Source organism: Symphalangus syndactylus, chromosome 7, assembly GCF_028878055.3.
Source record: "Symphalangus syndactylus isolate Jambi chromosome 7, NHGRI_mSymSyn1-v2.1_pri, whole genome shotgun sequence".
In the NCBI taxonomy this organism is placed as follows: domain Eukaryota; kingdom Metazoa; phylum Chordata; class Mammalia; order Primates; family Hylobatidae; genus Symphalangus; species Symphalangus syndactylus.
The window spans coordinates 101,594,236-101,614,622 of record NC_072429.2 but is presented as its reverse complement, the minus strand read 5'-3'; the positions used below and the strand labels follow the sequence as shown (position 1 = coordinate 101,614,622).

General features: G+C 42.0%; 1 protein-coding gene and 1 long non-coding RNA gene across 2 annotated transcripts in view; one reads left to right on the top strand and one right to left on the bottom strand.

The window, feature by feature from the left end:
- The window catches only part of LOC129486690 (uncharacterized), a 71,525-nt gene extending 70,002 nt beyond the window's left edge, over window positions 1-1,523 (bottom strand). The window contains exons 1-3 of the long non-coding RNA XR_010121722.1: window positions 1,206-1,523; window positions 835-918; window positions 621-726 (exon numbers count right to left, since the gene is read on the bottom strand). This is a non-coding gene — a long non-coding RNA (uncharacterized lncRNA). The remainder of the gene's footprint in view (window positions 1-620; window positions 727-834; window positions 919-1,205) is intronic.
- Window positions 1,524-1,656: 133 nt separating this feature from the next.
- The window catches only part of AZIN1 (antizyme inhibitor 1), a 37,664-nt gene continuing 18,933 nt past the window's right edge, over window positions 1,657-20,387 (top strand). The window contains 3 exon segments of the mRNA XM_055286950.1: window positions 1,657-2,022; window positions 7,775-7,912; window positions 15,532-15,677. The gene's annotated coding sequence lies outside the window, so the exon portion shown is untranslated.

Sequence of the window (20,387 nt, the reverse complement as noted above, 5' to 3'; positions counted from 1 at the left end):
CTTCTGTGCCTTCTCTCATCTGTTTCCCTTGCCTGGAACACCTACTCTCAAAATCACCAAACTCTTCTGTTTGGTGAAAAAGGAAAGCACCTTTGTTTACAACGGCTTTTCTCAAAATCACTCTGTACCTTTCCCCAGCAGCCTTTCTCTCACTTAGCTGCAATCATCTCTTACTTCCACTTGGTCCTTGCAGCATTTTATTTGTATCAGTCAACAATTTATTTTGTATTGCTGTCTTACTTCCCCTGCTAGATTGTAAGCAAGGTTTCAAATGTTGTATTCATCTCTAGTTTTTCTTCCTCCACCAGAGAGGGTCTAGTGAATGGCTGTGCTTTTAAATATTCTGAATAGAACAGAACTTTCAAGAAATGAAAGACAGAGCCAAGATATAGCCGAGCAAAATAAGGAAAAACAAAATCAGGAATGCGTCCACAGCTCCTGATTCTACCGAATACTCTCTCATTCAGCCTCGAAAGATATCCTGCTTTTCCACATAGGAAGGTCGCTTTCTTCCTTTCACATTTGATGATTTATTAGTCAACCACAGTGCTGCTCAAAGTACACAGAGGGTTCGGAAGAATCAAAGGGAAAAAAGGGTCTTAATATCAAAAGATCTTAACTTTAGAGGGGTGTGTCAATACATATTCCATTTGTGCTATGTGTTGCGAAGCGTAGTAGCACGAGAGAACTCGGGGTCTCTGATCATGATCATTAGTGCTGAGGCATCTAAAAAAGATGAAAATAAATTAAAAGCTATGTAGATCATCTTAGAACCCCTAGTAAAAAAATGTCTGTTGTGGAGTAGTAAAATTAAAACGACCGCGAAAATGAGACCTGGGGGATTGAAGTAATGTGCGCTTGTAACATCAGTAATCCCCTCTCCAACGTGGGTCCTGCTTGGGACTGACTCCACCAATCCTTTTAAAAATGAAGACATAAAAGCCATATTCCTTTAAACAATTTCCACTGCACTGTATTGCAACGTACGAGCGCTGAGGACATTTTCACGTCTTCACTACCCTTTTTAACACCCGGACACTGGGCCGGTCCTTTCTGGCCACGAGGGACTCGCTTCCCTAAAGGAGTACCGCATCCCCGAAGGCGGGCGCCTCAGCCCAGGAGGGCAGTCCCCAGGGTAAATTACAGGCCTCACAAAGCGGAGGGAGCTGGACAGCAAGGCTCGGCAGCGGCGCCGACAGGCTTACCCCAGGCCCACTCTAGGCCGCACAGGGGTCGCGCCACCTCCGGCCCAGGACAGCTCTCAGACGCTGCCAGCTTGGAGCCCGACCCGGCTCACAATGCGCTGGGCCCCGCAGCGTGAGCGCAGGCGCCCGAGAGGCGGCGGGGGTCGGGCGGACGGCGCGCTCCAGCCGAGCCGCCTCCTTCTCCCGGCCCACACCCGCGCGGCCGCCCTCCGCCTGCTGGGGAGCTGCGGGTGGCGGGAGGGCGGGAAGCGACCGGCCAGCCTGCACCTGCATGACCCGGTCGCGCACTGCCCCCTCCCCTCTCTCTCCCGGGCTCAGTCCTCCTTCCTCTTCCGTCCCCCTCCCTTTTCTCAGGGCTGCAGACGGGCTCCGCCCCGCTCGCGCGGCTGCCCGGCCAGCTGTGATGTCACCAGGCCACTCCCCCTAATATAAATACTGGCGTCGCTGGCACCGCCTTCTCACACTTTCAGGCTCTGATCGCGGCCGCAGCTTTTCCTTTTTTCTCCTGCCGTCGCCTTCTCTGCCTCTTCTCATCCTTTCTCGCTCTGCTGCTCTGCAGTGTGACGAGTCCGAATCCTCTTCCCACCCAGCCCGCGCCTTTCTTCTTTTGCCTGCGCTGTTCTATTTCTCCTTCGGCCGCCGCCGCCACTGCTGCACACAGCTGGTGTCGGTGCCGCGCTTTTACCCCCAAGTCGTTCCCGCAGCCTATGGCCCAGGCCGCCTTGGGTATTTCTGCTCAAGGTAACCACATCCCTCTTTAAAAATTCCGCCGAAAAAGAGAAGACGCTTTACCCGACTCTTTGGGCCGTTATCTCACGTGAGTACCGAGCCGAGGGGCGCGGGAGGGACCAGGACGCGGGGCTGGCCTCGGGGGGCGGTCGGGGGGCTCCGGCTGGGCGGCTCCGGCTGGGCCCCGCCGCCCTTAAGACGTCCCTGCAGCGCCCCGCGGCCGGCCGCCTCGAACATGGCGGCGGCGGCATGTGTGGCGGCTGTCTGTGCCCCCGGCGGCGGCGGCGGTGGCGGGGCTGGGCGGCAGGCCGCGCTTCGGGACCTTCGGGCGGCTGCTGGACGCTCGGCGGAGCCGGAGCCGCAGCGGTTGGGGCGAGGGGGCGTGTGCCAGTGGGGGCGCGCGCGGGGGTCTCGCCGCCGGGGGTCGCCGTCCCCTCCTGGCGGCGTGCGGCCCCCACCCCTCTCCCGTGGTGCATTGCTGTTTCCGGGGAGGGGGCCCGGCTGCAGCCCTCAGGGGCCAGGGTCCCGCAGCCCCTACCCCGCGCTGCGCCCCGCCACCTTTGCTTCCCGAAGCCAGGCGGGCGGGCGGCGCTGTGGGCTGCAACGCCTGGGATCCTGGTTATGAATGGAGCGGGGCGGGCCCCGCGCCGGCCTCTGGTGACAGCTGCGGAGGAAGTCGGATTCCTGGGGGGCGCGGGGAGCGCGGTCCCCCTCTGGTGGAGGAAAGTTGACGCCACTTGGGGCCTGGCGGCGGGGAAGCCCCGGTGTCAGGTAGCGAGCGAGAGGCCTTTGGCCACTTCTGGAAGCCTCGAGGCTGCTGCTCCGCCCCTGCGGCGCTCCTGATTGGGTCAAGTCGCCTTCACTCACCCCAGTCACCTCCTGGAGCCTGAGGATTAGTCACCATGGCTTCGTTTTTCCGTCCGCGCCATGGTTCCTGGGCAGAAAGAGGGAGATTGGTAGACGGGTGGCTTATCAACTACTGTCTTGACTGCCAACAGTTGTTGGTAGTGACATGTTCTAACCCTTACACGGTATCTATCCTGAAGGTGTGTTTCATAGACTAAGCTGCTGGTTCAGAAACCCGAAACAGTCGGGGACACAGTTTACCGCCCCCATGTTTCAGCACATTTAACTGAATTTTGTGGTGGCATCTTGGTTATACTAGTTCTGTGTCCCGTCGTGTTTCTATCGTGAATTCCCAGACTGGGTGGGAATCTAAGGACTCAAAGGAGGGGGAATTGCCTTGTGCTCAGCGAAGGTTGATGTAGAGGTACATCAAAGCACAAAGTAGAAGTACATCAAAGCATATCAAATACAGCAAGGGTTGGCAGAAACATGGCTCATGATTGTCTAGAAAGGCCCTCATAATTTACATTGATTTCTTTTACATATACGAGAGCGTGCGGATGCTGATCATGAAGAGAAATAAGCCCCAAGGAGTTTAGGAAAGACTCCAAAAGAAAATGATTATCGGTGGTGATAAGTGAGGTCGAGTAGTCAGTGCCTTTCTCCCCCAAGGTTTTATTACATACATTTTCAAACAGAAGGTGAAAAAGAGTTATACTTCCACATAGATTCTGCAATTATATTTGTCCATGCATTTCAAAGTAAAGTTGGAGACCCCTCCAACTTTAGTATGTGCATATTAAATAGAGCTCAGTACCGCTTACTATTTTTTAAATCTTAGAGGGTAAAATTCACATCAGTATAAACCCACAAGTCTTAAGTATGCAATTTGATGAACTTTGACAAAAATACAGGTGTGTAACCTAAATCTTTTGTCAAGATGTAGAACATCGCCATCACCCTCAAAAGTTTTTTCTTGTCCTTTCAAATCGTCTCCCAGTCACCACAGAGCCAACCACGATCTTGGTTGTTTTTTTTGTTTGTTTGTTTGTTTTGCTGTTTTTGAGATGGAGTCTAGCTCTGTCGCCCAGGCTGGAGTGCAGTGGCACAATCTCGGCTCAATGCAAAACCTCCGCCTCCCAGGTTCAAGCGATTCTCCTTCCTCAGCCTCCCGAGTAGCTGGGATTACAGGCGCCCACCACGCCCAGCTAATTTTTGTATTTTTAGTAGAAACGGGGTTTCACTGTGTTGGCCAGGCTGGTCTGGAACTCCTGATCTCATGATCCGCCCATCTCGGCCTCCCAAAGTGCTGGCATTACAAGCGTGAGCCACTGCGCCCGGCTGATCTTGATTTTTTTTTTTTTTAAACCCATAGATTGTTTTCGTCTATTCCAGAATTTCCACATGAATGGAATCATACAGTATGCATTCTTTGGTATAAAAGGCTTCTTTTAACTCAGCACATTTTTAATATTCATACCTGTTGTCTTTATTTGTAGATTATCAGTAGATTATTTGTGTTGCTGAGTAGTAGCCCATTAGGTGACTATCCCTTGGTTGGTTTTTCTAAAAATTAACTTTATTAGGCTGGGCGAGGTGGCTCACGCCTGTAATCCCAGCACTATGGGAGGCCGAGGTGGGTGGATCGCCTGAGGTCAGGAATTCGAGACCAGCCTGGCCAACATGCTGAAACTCCATCTCTACTAAAAATACAAAAATTAGCCGGGCGTAGTGGCTGGGGCCTGTAATCCCAGCTCCTCGGGAGGCTGAGGCAGGAGAATCGCTTGAACTCGGGAGGCAGAGGTTGCAGTGAGCTGAGATCGCACCACGGCACTCCAGCCTGGGGGACAAGAGCAGAGGGACTTAATCTCAAAAATAATAATAATAATAATAAATAAAATAAACTTTATTTTGGAGTATCTTAGTTGCTCAGCAAAGTCGCAAAGATACAGTTTCTGCATACTTCCCACCCAGTTATTAGTAACATCTTACGTTATTACAGTACATTTGTTAAAACTAAGAAACTGACTTTGGCACTATGAAACGTTTGGGACTTTTATTTGGATTTCACCAGTTTTTCTTTAATGTCTTTTTTCTGTTCCAGAATCCAAGTTACCACATTGTATTTAGTTGTCATGTCTTCCCAGTTTTCTTTGGTCTGTGACAGTTTCTCAGTCTTGTTTTTCATTACCATCACAGTCTAGAAAAGTACTGCCAGATATCTGGTAGAATACTCCCCTCCCCTAAACTTAGGGTTTACCTGATGTTTTTCTCATGATCAGACTGGGGTTTGGAGTTTTTACAAAGAATACCACAGAACAATTTTAAAAATCATTGGTAAAGGCATTGTGTTTTCAGAGACGTACTGATAATTTTGAGATACTAAGTTTGGAATAGTTACTGTCAAAGTGATAGAAAGTTTTTGTAGTTGGGCACAGTGGTTTGCACCTGTAATCCCAGCACTTTGGAAGGCTGATGCAGGCGGATCACTTGAGCTCAGGAATTCAAGACCAGCTTGAGCAACATGGTGAGACCCCGTCTCTATTTTTTAAGAAAATAGGCCGGGTGCGGTGGCTCACGCCTGTAATCCCAGCACTTTGGGAGGTCGAGGTGGGTGGATCTCAAGGTCAGGAGTTCGAGACCAGCCTGGCCAATATGGTGAAACCCCATCTCTACTAAAAATACAAAAAAATTAGCCGGGCATGGTGGCACATGCCTGTAATCCCAGCTACTCGGGAGGCTGAGGCAGGAGAATTGCTTGAATCTGAGAGGCAGAGGTTGCAGTGAGCCAAGATCGCGCCACTGCACTCCAGCCTGGGTGACAGAGCGAGACTCTGTCTCAAAAAAATAAAATAAAATAAATTACATAAAATGTTTCTTGTTTCTTACTGACCAACTGAGCCCTCTCTGTGCTATTCTCTAAGGTGTTAGAGAATTTGCAGTGTTTACGTACACCATTCTAAGTGAAAATAATTTATTTTTTTTCCATACTGCCTTTTCTCTGCATTTCCATTTAACAAGTCCTTCTTCATGCTTTTTTATCCTAACTGTCCGGATAAACATTCTATCTATCCTGTATGTAAGTGCTTATAAGAAGTGCTTATCTATCCTGTATGTTAAGTGTTTATAAGTAGTGCTTATCCTATGCACTTTTTGGGTCTTGCTGTGTTGCCCAGGCTGGACTCAAACTCCTGGGCTCAAGCAGTCCTCCTGCCTTAGCCTCCTCAGTAGCTGAGACTATAGGTGCATACTGTCACATCTGGCTCATTTTTTCTTCTCTTCTTTTCTTTTTTTGGAGACAGGGTCTCCCTCTATTTCCTGGGCTGGAGTACAGTGGCACAATCTCGGCTCACTGCAACCTCCGCCTCTTGAGTTCAAGCAATTCTTGTGCCTCAGGCTCCTGAGTAGCTGGGATTACAGGTGTGCACCACCACGCCCAGCTGATTTTTGTATTTTTAGTAGAAGATGAGATTTCACTATGTTGACCAGACTGATCTTGAACTCCTGGCCTCAAGTGATCCGCTGGCTCAGAGCCACTGCGCCTAGCCCTATTTTTTGTATTTTAAAATGCCTTTCAAATTCTAGAGCCTTCCTTCCCTACTAGTATCTTTTTGTTAAATGGAAATGTTGTAGGGTTCTCACTGAGGAACATTCTGGAATGTCTGACGTTTAATGTCCTTAATGTTTCACATCATTGCTCTTGGGTTGCATTAAGCAGCAAAATAGCTGTGGATATATGTATTGAGGAAAAGATGAATAATGTCTTACCCAGGGTATCTGATCCTATTCCTTAGGATAATTGAGAATGATCTGTCCCCAGCATGACTCAACTTTTTATTTATTTAGAAAATTATGTTGGTGTTGAAAGAATCAGAATGTTATGGAGTAGTACATTATTTGGAATCTAATGTAAGATTGTTATCATCATTGCATGTTTGTAGGAGTTCTTTCCTCATCATCCATAAATGTCATTCATTGAGCATGTGATCAGCTCCTCCTAGATAGATGAAACATTTTGCCTCCACCAGGAGTGCCTTGATCCTGGTGAGATACACTTTAGGTATGCCTACAGTGCTTCTGAAATCCCTCCAACTCTTGACTTTATAATTTCTGGTTTTCTGGCTTCCTTCTTACCACCCCTTTCTAGCAAATACCGTCAGATTATATTACTTAAAAACAGTAACCACTGAATTATATATAATTAGAAACATAGGTATATCATTTTAGCTTAGAGGTGATGAGTGGTAACAATGTCTAAAACTCACCTAGCATGTTGTATAGTGTGCTGTGCACTTATCACCTTTATTTGTTCCTGGTGATAATAGAATGAATTATGTCCAAATAGGTTAGATATGAGAAGATAAATCTTAAGAGATTAGTTGCTTAATATTATAAGGAAGTTCTCAAGTTATTTTGTTTTTCAAAAGTTATTTTAGATACATATATAATGCATTAGCTAAGTCATAAAATCTTTTGGTATTGTGGTGGAATTTTACATTTAAAATGTAAAAGGCAAAGAAGTATTTGAGGAGTAAAAGAGTGTTCTGGGTGGTTCCAAACTATTAGGTCATGCTAGTACATTATTCATACAAAGTCTTGCATGTACACTAGGTTGGTGAGGGTACTTGGAATTTTTTAAATTCTGGACCACTTAAAAATGTGGAGTTTCAGAGGACAAATAAAAGCAAAAAAAGCAAATAAAAGTTTTCATCTTCAAAAATGAAGGCTGGTAACTCTTGAGTAGGCAAATAAAAACAACTGGTAAGATGGCTATGACATCAAGTTCTGTGAATTTTATACAGCAGCTTGGAAATGTTTACTGCATAAAATACTTGGTACTGTGGTAAACCCTTTGAAAATATCACTTGTGTAATGTGACTTTAATGAAACATTGTTATAAAATGAACACGTATTCTACAGTTCATGTTTAAGTCAGCCTAAACATTTTTTTTAACAAAGGACTGTCTTCTGCTACTTTTATTTCCTTCTTTAAGGGCGAACTTTCTGACCAAGTATACAACTACCCAGAGGGCCTAGGAGAAGTGCTGTATAGAGAGCAGTTCGACTTCAACGCTGAGCCACCTTGGGAACCTAGCTGATGATAGGGGGGTTCCATCTCCCAACTTGTCCATGTAAGTATTTGCACATTTGTTGGCGAGGAGGAGGTCTCTAAAACCGAAGGAAGAGTGCTGCCTTGCTTAGTGTTTTTCAGATTTGAAATTGCATTTACCTCTTAAAGTGCAGTGACTTTTAAATTTCTGAAATAGAGATATGACAGTTACTGGTTACAGACTTGACTGATTTAGTTGTGTGCATTGTTTACCAATGACTGGATCATTTAAAACTTTATCTTGAATGCATAACTTAGAAAATATACATTGAAGAGGGCTTTTGGGATTTAAGGTGTAGTTTATCACATCATTCAACCATTTAACTTAGTGAAATGATTTTTGCTACTCAGCTGGTAGGAACAACTGATTGTTTTTAGAGGACTTGCTGAAAGATGATAGAGATAGATAGAGATACTATATATATATCTAAATTTATATATATCTAAATATGTATATGGTATTAAAATATATGTGGTATTAAAATATATATATTTAACGCTGCTAGATTTGTGTGGATTCATTTAAAAATTTTGTGGCGTATAGACTTATTGTTACTGAAATTCAGATTTTGTTATTAAGATTTAAGTGTTTTTAAGTTTGGTCAGGGCCTTGGAGGTAAGTTTTCAGGAAAGCTGAAGGTATCAGTTTTAGTGTTTGTTTAATCTGATCTTGTTAAACAGATCCCTATTCGATAAAAATGTTTGCTGTAAGCAAACATTTGATGTTAATACAAATTAGAATTTTAGACTCAGGTTTTTAAGGCTAAAGAGAAGGAAACACAGTTTAAATAGTAAGATTTCTTGAAAGCTTTGACTTAGAATGTTGACTAGAGGGTTTCCTCTACTGGCTTTCTCCTACCTGTGTAAATTTGAGCAAATGTGTGTGTTTTGAATCCCAGCTATAACATAGTGTTGGACTGGAACAGTTCTTTTTGTCTTAAACTGGCATAATATCTGTTTTTGAGTGTATTACTATCCTTCGTTATGCAGTGTAGTCTTCGGATGAATTGCATTAGCATCCTCACCTAGAACAGAAATACAGAATCTCAGCCTCACCCAAACCTGAATCAAAGTCTATATCCAGGTGACTTGTGTGCACATTAAAGAGAAGCAGGGTCATTGCTATTTCAATACTAAGTCAGTTGCCTAATTTTTGTTAGTCCATCTGTTCTATTTGCAACATACCTGATGTTTTTCTCCCAAGTTGGCTTGGAGATTTAAAATGTTTTTGAGTGGTGCAGTCTGTTAAAGTTAACATCATAGTTGTGAATCCATTCTAAGGCAGAAATTTAAAAACAAGCTTCGTCTTTTGAGGAAGACCGTAATAAAAGATAATCCTTCTTTTAATTCATGTTTCTTGCTTTAAAGAAAAGTTACCTTGCATTATAGTTAATATTTCTAATGGTGTTTCCTCTTAGAAACTTGAGAGACCGTTGTCAGTGAGCTGAATGATTCTGCAAAATCAGGGAAAAGTAGTCTTTAGATTAATAATGTAGGATTCAGAAAGTCTAGCGTCTCCCTCTTTTTGGGTAGGAGGGAATAGGAGCAGATAGAAGCTAAAGATTATTTATTCTGCAGGTTCTGGCAGCCAGAGTAACTGGCTTTTAACTTTATTATGCCCAGGTACAATGCATATTATGTCAAACAAATATAACTTCTTTAAATACTCACATGTAACCTTCTCATTTTGCATGTCTAGTATTTGATGCTTTGCCATAAAGCTACAGGACCACAATCCCTTTTTCATAGTATTCTGAAATCCAAAAAGTCTTTAAAAAAATTTTTTTTATAGCTTCCTTGATGTGACCTTAACTGATTTGGGGGAAAAAAAAAAAAAAAAAAAAAACTTGACCTGAATCTGTGCTGATTTGAGGCTATTTTTGTCTTTACTTATCCCATTTAGTGTTAATATTCCTAAATTTTGCTTCAGAAATATTGTGGTTGCAGGGTGCTGACTCATTCTCCTGAAGAGTGTTACATAACATATGTAAAGTATGTGTACTACATTATTGTTCAAAAATCTGGAGAATTCTGAATTTACAAAGATACCTGGTCCCAAAGGTTTCTTGACTAGAATTTGTAAAATTGGCAAGAGAAAATTCTGCATTCCAGAAATGTGTTATCCTTACAAATCAATAACAGTTTGCTCTATTAGACACCGAAATCCTGGGGTTAATTTTCTGTAGATCAACAATATTATTTGAAAACCATTAAAAGGAGTTAAAACAGATTTCATGGAAATTCTTTGGCCCATAGCATTGCAAAGCATGTAGCTATATGAACTCTACTTGAACTGGTCCACTAGGATTCCCGTGCAAGTAGTCTGAGATCCAGAATTGGCTTCAGAGTTAGGTTTTAAATCAACCACCTGAATTTTGATGGAATGAACTAAGTATCTGGAAACTTTGGAAGTTGCTTACATAATCCTTTTCTTTCATAATTCAGAATGTGTGTATGATGTAGTATGTGAACACTGTAAAAATATCTTAACAAAATATTTTAAGGTCAATATCAAAGATTAATGGGCCCCTAATTGTGAAAAAGTTTTTGCAAGCTTTTTAAGAAATCCCCTAGGCCAGGTGAGGTGGCTCACACCTGTAATCCCAGCACTTTGGGAGGCCAAGGCGGATGGATTACATGAGGTCAGGAGTTCAAGACCAGCTTGGCCAACATTATGAAACCCCGTCTCTACTAAAAAAAATACAAAATTAGTCGAGCGTTGTGGCAGGCGCCTGTAATGCCAACTACTCGGGAGGCTGAGGCAGGAGAATCACTTGAATCTGGGAGGCAGAGGTTGCAGTGAGCCGAGATCGTGCCATTGCACTTCAGCCTAGGCTACAAGAACGAAACTCCGTCTCAAAAAACAAAAAAAGATCTTGATGCTGGAATAAAGGTTTTCCAGTGGGCTACTTTTCTATTTATTTTGGTTGTAGGTTCAATTATAATTAATGAATTAGCCTAATGGAAAATATTTTAAAACTTAAAAAGCTAAGTTTGCTTCTCATAGTGGATCCAGTGATGAGGTCAGATTCATTGTCAACCCTTTAATGTTGTGCAGTATGGAAAAGGGATTCAGTTAATTGATTTGCTTAAATGGACTCTTAACAAGTTTGCTTTAAAAAAATGTTTTTTACCTGGTTGTCATTTGTTGGCTCTATATATTCATGTAGGAACTTCAGAAGAACATCAGCATTTTAAATATTCACATTTTGTATCCTAATCTTTAGTATTTACACATGCCTTAGTAGGAGCTCGCTACCTAATTAGGATTATTTTAACTAGGAAAGATTTTTTTTTTTTTTTTTTTTTTTTTTTTTTGAGACAGAGTCGCCTTCTTTCGCCCAGGCTGGAGTGCAGTGGTGCAATCTTGGCTCACTGCGACCTCCACCACCCTGGTTCAAGTGATTCTTCCACCTCAGCCTCCCGAGTAGTTGGGATTACAGGCACCCACCATTATGCCTGGCTAAATTTTGTGTCTTTGTAGAAATGGGTTTCACCATGTGGCCAGGCTGGTCTTGAACTCCAGACCTCAGGTGATCTGCCCTCCTCGCCTCCCAAAATGCTGGGATTATAGGCGTGAGCCACCCCGCCTGGCTGGAAAGATGTTTTTTACGAATTTGATAGTACTCCTTCCTCATGTTTCACTGTAAGTTGTCAGTAGAAAGGGGAGGTTGTCGCTGGGTGCGGTGCCCCACACCTATAATCCCAGCACTTTGGGAGGCTGAGGCCGGTGGATCATCTGAAGTCAGGAGTTTGAGACCAGCCTGGCCAATATGGTGAAACCTTGTCTCTACTAAAAATACAAAAATAAATTAGTTGGGCATGGTGGTGCACGCCTGTAATCCCAGCTACTAGGGAGGCTGAGGCCTGCTTGAACCCGGGAGGCGGAGGTTGCAGTAAGCCAAGATGGTGCCACCACACTGCAGCCTAGGAGACAGTGCAAGACTGTCTCAAAGGAAAGGGAGGTTGTTGACCCTGACTGCAGAGAAAGGGGAAAATTTTAGTTTTGGTATTTGGTACTTTTTTTCTTTTCTCCCCCCACCCCCCAATTTAATTTCTCACAGATGATATTTGGTACTTTAAGGATACTGTGATATGAGCAAATATAACAGAACATTCATTAATGGCGGTTGATACTCTTTGACCAAAAAGATGAGTAAAACCACTGTCGTTGAAATACACAGTCCGTATATCCACTTGGCATACGTAAAGTAGAGTCAATGGTGTGTCAGTGCTTGTGTAAAGTAGCAGAAAAATATTCTGTAAAAGCACAATGTGAATACTAGCATATTAATGGATAAACAAGGTTTTAGAGACATGGTATTTCTTGCTTTGAGCAAATTTAGCATTTTTTTTTAGGAAGGTCAAAAAGATTGGAAAGCAATGTAGACCAGTTTTTTCTTTCTTTTTTGAGACGGAGTTTTGCTCTTGTTGCCGAGGCTAGAGTGCAGTGGCGCAATTTCAGCTCACTGCAAACTCCACCTCCCGGGTTCCATCGATTCTCCTGCCTCAGCGTCCTGAGTAGCTGGTATTATAGGCATGCGTCACCATGCCCTACTAATTTTGTATTTGTAGTAGAGACAGGGTTTCACCATGTTGGTCGGACTTGTCTTGAACTCCTGATCTCGTGATCTGCCTTCCTTGGCCTCCCAAAGTTCTGGGATTACAGGCATGCGCCACTGCTCCCGACCATAGACCAGTTTTTAAATGGGATAAATGGCTTTTGCATTTATTACAGAGGTTAGTTTAGCTGAGAAAATTAATACTGACTATCAATCTGTGTGTTCCATCACAGTCTTCACCCAACCTGATCTTGTTTCAGAGTTTTCCAGTTTGGGTCTCCCCACACCCCACCCCAGGTAAACCAATCCCTTTTGCGATATTTAACTTCCATCAGAATAAATGAGATATTGCGTATAAGAGAAAGGCTTGTAAACCTTAAAATCTAGTGTATGGTAGGCTACTGTTCTAGACTGGCCATTGTTCAGATAAGCCTAAGGAGACTCTTCCAAGTGAAGTGCTTACATACTGGTGAAGCCCCAGGGAGCACAGATATTTTGTCCTTTCTCCATTCCAGGGACATCCATGCCCAGTCAAATCAAGCATTTTGTCACAAGTTAACTAAAGCAGATATTTCGCTCTCCTTTTTGTTAATCCACTGTTTTTTACATTATGCATGAGTAGAAAATACTGTGTAGCATACTGGGTTACAGGGATTAGGATAGTCAGGTTCAACCTGCCCAGGCCATAGCCAGCCATCATGAGGTCCAGCCATGGTGTGCACGCCACCTCGCCCTGCTAATTTTTGTATTTAAAAAAAATTTTTTTTTATTATTTTTTTGAGATGGAGTTTCAGTTTTGTTGCCCAGGCTGGAGTGCAGTGGTGCAGTCTCACTGCAACCTCTGCCTCCTTAGTTGAAGCGATTCTCCTGCCTCAGCCTCCCAAGTAGCTGGAATTACAGGCACACACCACCATGCCCAGCTAATTTTGTATTTTTAGTAGAGACAAGGTTTCGCCATGCTGGGCAGGCTGGTCTCGAACTCCTGACCTCAGGTGATCTGCCCTCCTTGGCCTCCCAAAGTGCTGGGATTACAGGCGTGAGCCACCGTGCTTTGCAATATGAGCCTTATGTTGACTTCAGATTACTTTTTATCTGCTTCTTGCTCTTTACTGCAAGGATCCTCTGATGCCCAGTTTGTAAAGATTTCCTAAACAAGTATGGTATCTTCTTAGCTCATGTAGGTTCAGCATGAACATGTTATATTTGGCATGATCAAAGGTAGGATGGGGTTATCCTGGTATGTTCAACATGGAAATTCCGACAAAACAATCCCCCAGAAATAATCCTCCTAATGAGAGATTTGCTATCCTAAATTCATGAAGAGCTCCTTCAGATAAATAAAAGGAAAAACAAGAAAATGAGCAAAAGACTTGAAAACTGTTTGCCACTAACAATCTAGCAGTACCAGTCCCAGATATAGACTGTAGTCCCTAGATCAGTGCTACTTAAACTGCCAGTCAGTGGAATAAGGACTCTAGTACCAGAATGTAAAAGTACCACATTGCCCAACACTGTTTTAGGGTCACATAGAAGAATAAAACTATTAAGTAACAAAGGAATGATGATTAGAGAAGGTCTAAACAAATTCTAAGGGAGATGTACGGGGGCCTCTGAGGTATTGCATCTTATTTCTTTCTTTTTTTTTTTTTTTTTTGAGACATTCTTGCTCTGTCACCCAGGTTAGAGTGCAGTGGCATGATCTTGGCCCACTGCAACCTCCACCTCCCGGGTTCAAGCGATTCTCCTGCCTCAGCCTCCCAAGTAGCTGGGATTACAGGTGCCCGCCACCGCACCCGGCTAATTTTTGAATTTTTAGTAGAGACAGGGTTTCACCATCTTGGCCAGGCTGGTCTGGAACTCCTGATCTCATGATCCACTGGCCTCAGCCTCCCAAAGTGCTGGGATTACAGGCGTGAACCACCATGCCTGGCCAGCATCTTAGAGTGTCTCTTTAAAGGATTATTCGCTATGCTTAATTGTAACCAGGAAAGCTAGAAAACTTGAAATTAATATGATTGTGTACTTCTTGTTGTATTGTAATAGTCATCTTTAATGTTGTCACATCTTAATTGCCAAAAGGGATATAAATATTTCACTCGTGTGCAGGTACACACACACTTTAGTACACACACATTTTCTCCGGAAAACTTAGTCTTCCCATTGAATAGTCAAGACATTTTTAAGGGAGTCTAATTGTGTTAATTCCACATGCAAAAATAATATTGCTGTGAGAATTGTGTATTTCGTTTTCTCATTAAGCTACATTTTAACATTTATGGTGAGGCAGTTCATTGGGCAGTCTTTACACAGGCACTTCAAACTTAGCCTGTTGGGCTTATATAAACCTTTGGGATTTTTTGCCCCCTTATATATTTCCTATTCATTCTTGTTCTTCTCTTTTAAAATAATTCTTTAGCAGTCACCTTTAGTCTTCTTCCTCTAGGGTTGCTCGGTTTTTTCAACCTCATCACCTGAAAAACAATTTTAGGGGTATGCATTGTGATTACTGGCTTTCTTATTGAAGCAAGCCTTGTCCTGATTTATCCTGAGTACTCGATGTAGGCTGTTGTTATTGTCTTATCACTTATTTTGGGGTCCAGGGTGGCAGAAGTTTACCTGATCTTATGATCACTAAATTTATAGGATTTCCTACCAGTTTCAGTATGTAGCTTCCTGGAATTCTTTTGTAATGGTTCAGACCTACTCAAGGTCTCATATCTATAGTAGATGTCATTCCTTAGAAGCTTCTAGTGCTCTTCTGGTCAATTACTTTTAAAGGTATTCTATGTGGTAAGTAACATTTTCTGTTATAGGTAGAATGCAGAGGGTACTTAAGCAACATTGTGTATTTTTAAAGCTGTGAGCTGGGTGCTAAGTCATCAAGTGCCTGTGTAAAAATAAAAGTAGAAATGCGCTTAGGCATCTTCCGAGTAACAGTAAATTTCAGAATATCTTTTCTCATTTTTAATGAGTAAAAATCCTTTTAGAACAATGGTTGATGTATTAAGGTTGGGTTTCCTGCTTAGGTATCTCTGAAACAGTATTCTCAACCTTTCAGCTCTCCCTGTTCTACTTCCAGGGAGGTCTTCACTTCAGAAATCCAAGACTCATATTCATCCAGCTTGGTGTCAAGTGGGCTGTTGCTGCCAGAATTATCTTGTGATTATTTGAGAGATGTATCAGTTTCTTCTGAAGTACAATCAACTGTAGAAGCCTTTGTAGCAGGTGTGTAACAAGGCAAGTGCCCAACTGCTGCAGCCACTACTCTTGGAGCTACCCTGTCGATGAACATGAGGACTCAGCGGCCTCATGAAAGGCTCCAGGGAGCAGTGTGTGGTTCTTTGGAGCCTTTTGTTTCTTCTGGCAGCTCTTCATGGAAAAATGTATTAACAAAAAACACCAATATGAAGGTGTGAATAAGGAATGTTACATATTTTTTCTTCTCAGTTATGAGTCTAAGAGGAAATTATTAATAAAAGTAGTATTGTGGTTATACGCTACTGTATTAGTGTAAAATAACCTGAGCTTTCTCAACCGTATGTTAATAAGGTGGTTGAAAATAGCTTAAAAGTGCTTGTGAGTAGAGAATACCTTCTAGTGTCTATTGATAATACTAGACATCAGAGCTTTTATTAAAAATAGATTTGCTGTTCAGTTCTAATGGAGAGAATCTAAGATTTACATGGAGTAGTTTTGTTTTTTTTTTTTTCAAGTTTAATACAACTAATTCAAGGTCTAATAGCACCAGAATGTGTTGCAGCCAGTAAATCAGTCCTGTTTCTGATCTGTAAGCCAGAAGAAGTGGTACAGTTTCTTTTGGGAATTATTTCCACTCAGAATTGCAAGGAGATATTTGATATATCACCTTGGTTTGAGTCTGCATTCTTAGTGGAGAGTATGGAGACGTCCTGGAAAGAGTCCCTGTGGGGGTGGGTGGGGGGTTTGTTTTTTGTTTTTGTTTTGAGATGGAGTCTCGCTCTGTCGCCCTGCTGGAGTGCTGTGGCGCAATCTCAGCTCACTGTAACCTCCGCCTCCTGGGTTCAAGCAATTCTCCTGCCTCTTCCTCCCGAGTAGCTGGGATTACAGGTGTGCACCACCACGCCCAGCTAATTTTTGTATTTTTAGTAGAGACGGGTTTCACCATGTTGGCCAGGATGGTCTCGATCTCTTGACCTCGTGATCCGCCTGCCTTGGCCTCCCAGAGTGCTGGGATTACACTGTGCCCAGCCCCCTGTGGTGTTGAAGATTGAGGTAGATTAACTTAGTGAATCTGGCGTAAGGTATAAACTGCTCGCCCCCGACACATGCACACTTATTTTCATGCTTGATCCCTAGAACATGCTGTGTCTTAAGACTTTTGGTTTGACATATTGTCACCAATTAACTTTAATACCTCCTGAAAACGTTTTGGCAAAATATTTCTTAGTGCTTTCAGTAAGGTATAAATGTCACAACATAAACCTTTCTTTCTTTAACAATGGAACTGTAAACTATTTTTGCTAATATATTAAGAAAACTGCAAGCAGTGATCCCAGAGGTATGATTTGAGCTGCTTTTTTAGGACTCTTTCAGTGAGATTGGGGCACAACATATGAAAGACTCAAGCAACCTACCTCACCCACCTACTTCTCCCTTTTCAGTTGGAAATACTGGGTTTCCAAGTGGCATTTCATTTGAACAAAGAGTTTGTTGCCTCAAGATGTATTAGAAAATTTGACCAGGCATAGTGGCTCACACTGGTAATATCAGCACTTCAGAGAGGCAGAGACAGGAGGATAGCTTGAGCCCAAGAATTAGAGACTAGCCTGGCCAATATAGTGAGACCCCATTCTCCATAAAGAGAAAAACAAAAAAAAGAAAACTTGTTGCTGAAGATGTTTGTGTTTTACAGATTCTTTTGAGGAACTGACCTTTTTTTTTTTGGCCTTTTAGTCTTTAACAATAGCTGATAGTTGAGCTTTGCATTCACAGGCATGGGTAGCTTAACGACAGAGATAGATTCTGAGAAATGTGTCGTTAGGTGACATTGTGGTTGTTTGAACATCATAGTGTACATACAGAAACCTAGATAGTACAGCCTACGACACACCCAAGCTGTATGGTGTAGCTTACTGCTCCTAGGCTACCATCCTGTATACTGAGTTACTGTACTGAATACTGTTGACAGTTGTAACACAGTGGTAAGTATCTGTGTATCTAAACATAGAAAAGGTACAGTAAAAATATGGTATTATGAGACCACCTTCATATATTTGATCTATCCTTGTCAAAAATGTTGTTATGCAACGCATGACTGTACATCTGGATTGCTTGCATATCAAAGTTATGGGCTTCTTTTAAGAATGTGAAAGAGCTGGACAGAGTGGCTCTTGCCAGTAATTGCAACACTTTGGGAGGCCATGGTGGGAGGACTGCTTGCGGCCAGGAGCTTGAGACCAGCCTGGGGCAATATAGTGAGACACTATGAACAAAGAGTTCTCTACAAAAAATAAAAAAATTAGCTGGACATGGTAGCATGTGCCTGTAGTCTCAGCTACAGGGACTGACTGAGTGGAGGTGGGACTGAAGGCTGTGGTGGGAGGATCGCCTCAGTGGTTGAGGCTTCGGTGGGCTGTGATGCTACTGCACTCCAGTCTGGGTGACAAGAGTGAGATCTTTTCTCAAAAAAAAAAAAAAAAAAAAAAGTGGGGGGAAAAATTGGCCTACTTTTTCAGTACACTTCCAGGGAGTTCATTACCACCACCCCTAAGTTTAAGAACTCCCCACTCTTTGTTGTGAAGTCTTTTGTCCATTTGTTTCTCTGGGCTAGGAATTTATAGCAATCTCAAAGCCTTCAAGAGAGCGTCAAAGAAAATAAACCTCCATTAGAGCTTTATTGGTTTTGGTTTTTGTTTTTGTTTTTTTAAGAGATGGGGTCTCCCTATATTGCTCAGGCTGATCTCAAACTTCTGGCCTCACAAAATCCTGCCTCAGCTTCCCGAAGTATTGGGTTCAATCAACTACTTTATTGTAGTTCTCTGTATAACGAAAGAAAACAAGTGTTAATGTACTGCATCTGTGGATTTAGGTGATCCTTAATCCATTTTGTCAGGTACTGCCAATATAGCAAATGAATTTTATTTTGTTTTTCCAACAATGATTTTGTCACTCAGCTGGGACTTGGTTAACAACTCTGCTGTTACTTCTGAAGTGACAGTTCCATTTCAAAGATGAATAGCCAACTCCACAAATATTTTATCTTTCCTTTAGAGGAGGTCATGTTTTTCACTATTTTTATTTATATTGATAATGCCACTATATGTCAGCTGTTTTGGTTTAGCCTTCAGTTGATGTTTAAAATTATTTAGCTTCTATAAAAGTCTAATTTATAGTGACAAGCTGGTCAGTGGTTGCCTGGGGTGGAGTTGGGGATTTGCTGCAAAAGGGACATCATGTGAAGAAAGGCTATGAGTAGGCGTGATAATGTTTTCATACCAGTGTGAATAAACTTAGCATTTTTCAAGTATGAGTGTTCATATGTCTGAAAGGGGTTAGTTGATTATGTGGATATGATAAAGTTCTTTTAAAGAGACTGAGAACTGTGTTGGATTTACCAAAAAAGGAGTCCTGTGTTTTATAGGGATGGGATGCTGGGGAAGCAGGGTTTTCATATTGTTTTAAATGTAGTTTGATCATGAGTATCTCTAGAGCTAACCTACTTAATTATTCTATTCCTCAGTATATAAATGGAGATAATACCGTCATTGTGGTTTTAAGGGTTGAGAACTAATATTGAATAGATGAAACACTTAGGCTGGGAAACTGCTATAAACATGTTTACTGTTAGATTTAAGCTAGTTAGCAGGCAGTCAGAGTTGAACCTATGAAATTCTATGGTTTGAAAATATTTGGGAAAAGATATCTTTATCCACATCATCATACTACTATAGCAGAAGCTCTGAAGAATGTAGGTAGTCAGTGAGTAAGACTTGATCCAGTGGGCCTGATGTTTTTATAAGTACTGAGGATTCTGACTATTAAAGGAAAATTACCCTTCCTAAGAACACTATGGTTGTAGGAAATGGAGGTTTATCTTATCCTGACTTAACAGCTAGACCTTCTGTATTTGGCAGCAGTTGCGTGTTGTCGTTTATAATCAATAACCAAAGATTTTCAAGTAAATACTAAATACTACATATATATTAGACTATGCCCAGAAACTTAGCAACCGAGGTACAATTAAGTCCTCATTGAACATCATCAGTAAGTCCTTGGAAACTGCGACTTTAAGCAAAAAGACATACAGCAAGCCCTCAAATAACATTTCATTATAATGTTAAGAAAAAAAATGGTTTCATTTTACCTCTTTTACTTAAAAGACACAGTTTGCAAGAAGCTGTTGACATAAAGTGAGGACACAATTTACTTATTTTTTTTTTTCCATTTCAAAGTATTTTATTTAGGCCAAAAGTCTTGATTACGTATTTTTTCATTTATTAATAGTAAGATAAGTGAAAACTGGCTGCTATGCCAAAAAGGTTAGTGATGTTAAACTTAACAGGAAGTTTCTACCTTATTTTCTTATATTTATCTTTTTAAATGAGTGACCTTTATTTTTTTAAGTGTTCTTAGTGCTCAGTTGAATATCCCCCCAAAATTGGTGCTTTAAATTGCTTAAACATGTATTCTTAGCCTAAAATGTCTATTTTCTGGGCACAGATTTACAGCAGTCCTATTATAACCATCTTTAGAGAATGTGCAGGCTGTGATTTGACTTCACTGCACAAGTATTAGGTCTATTTAGATAGGCCTCAATTAACTTGGTAAAATAAAAACATCCTCAACTTTTCAGTCTGTGCTATATGGCATGAAAGATCTGGGTTGAACTGAATGTAGTTGGCTTCTTGGAATGAAGCTGTTAGTGTTTTAAAAGTTAAAACTGAGTATTTGTATTTC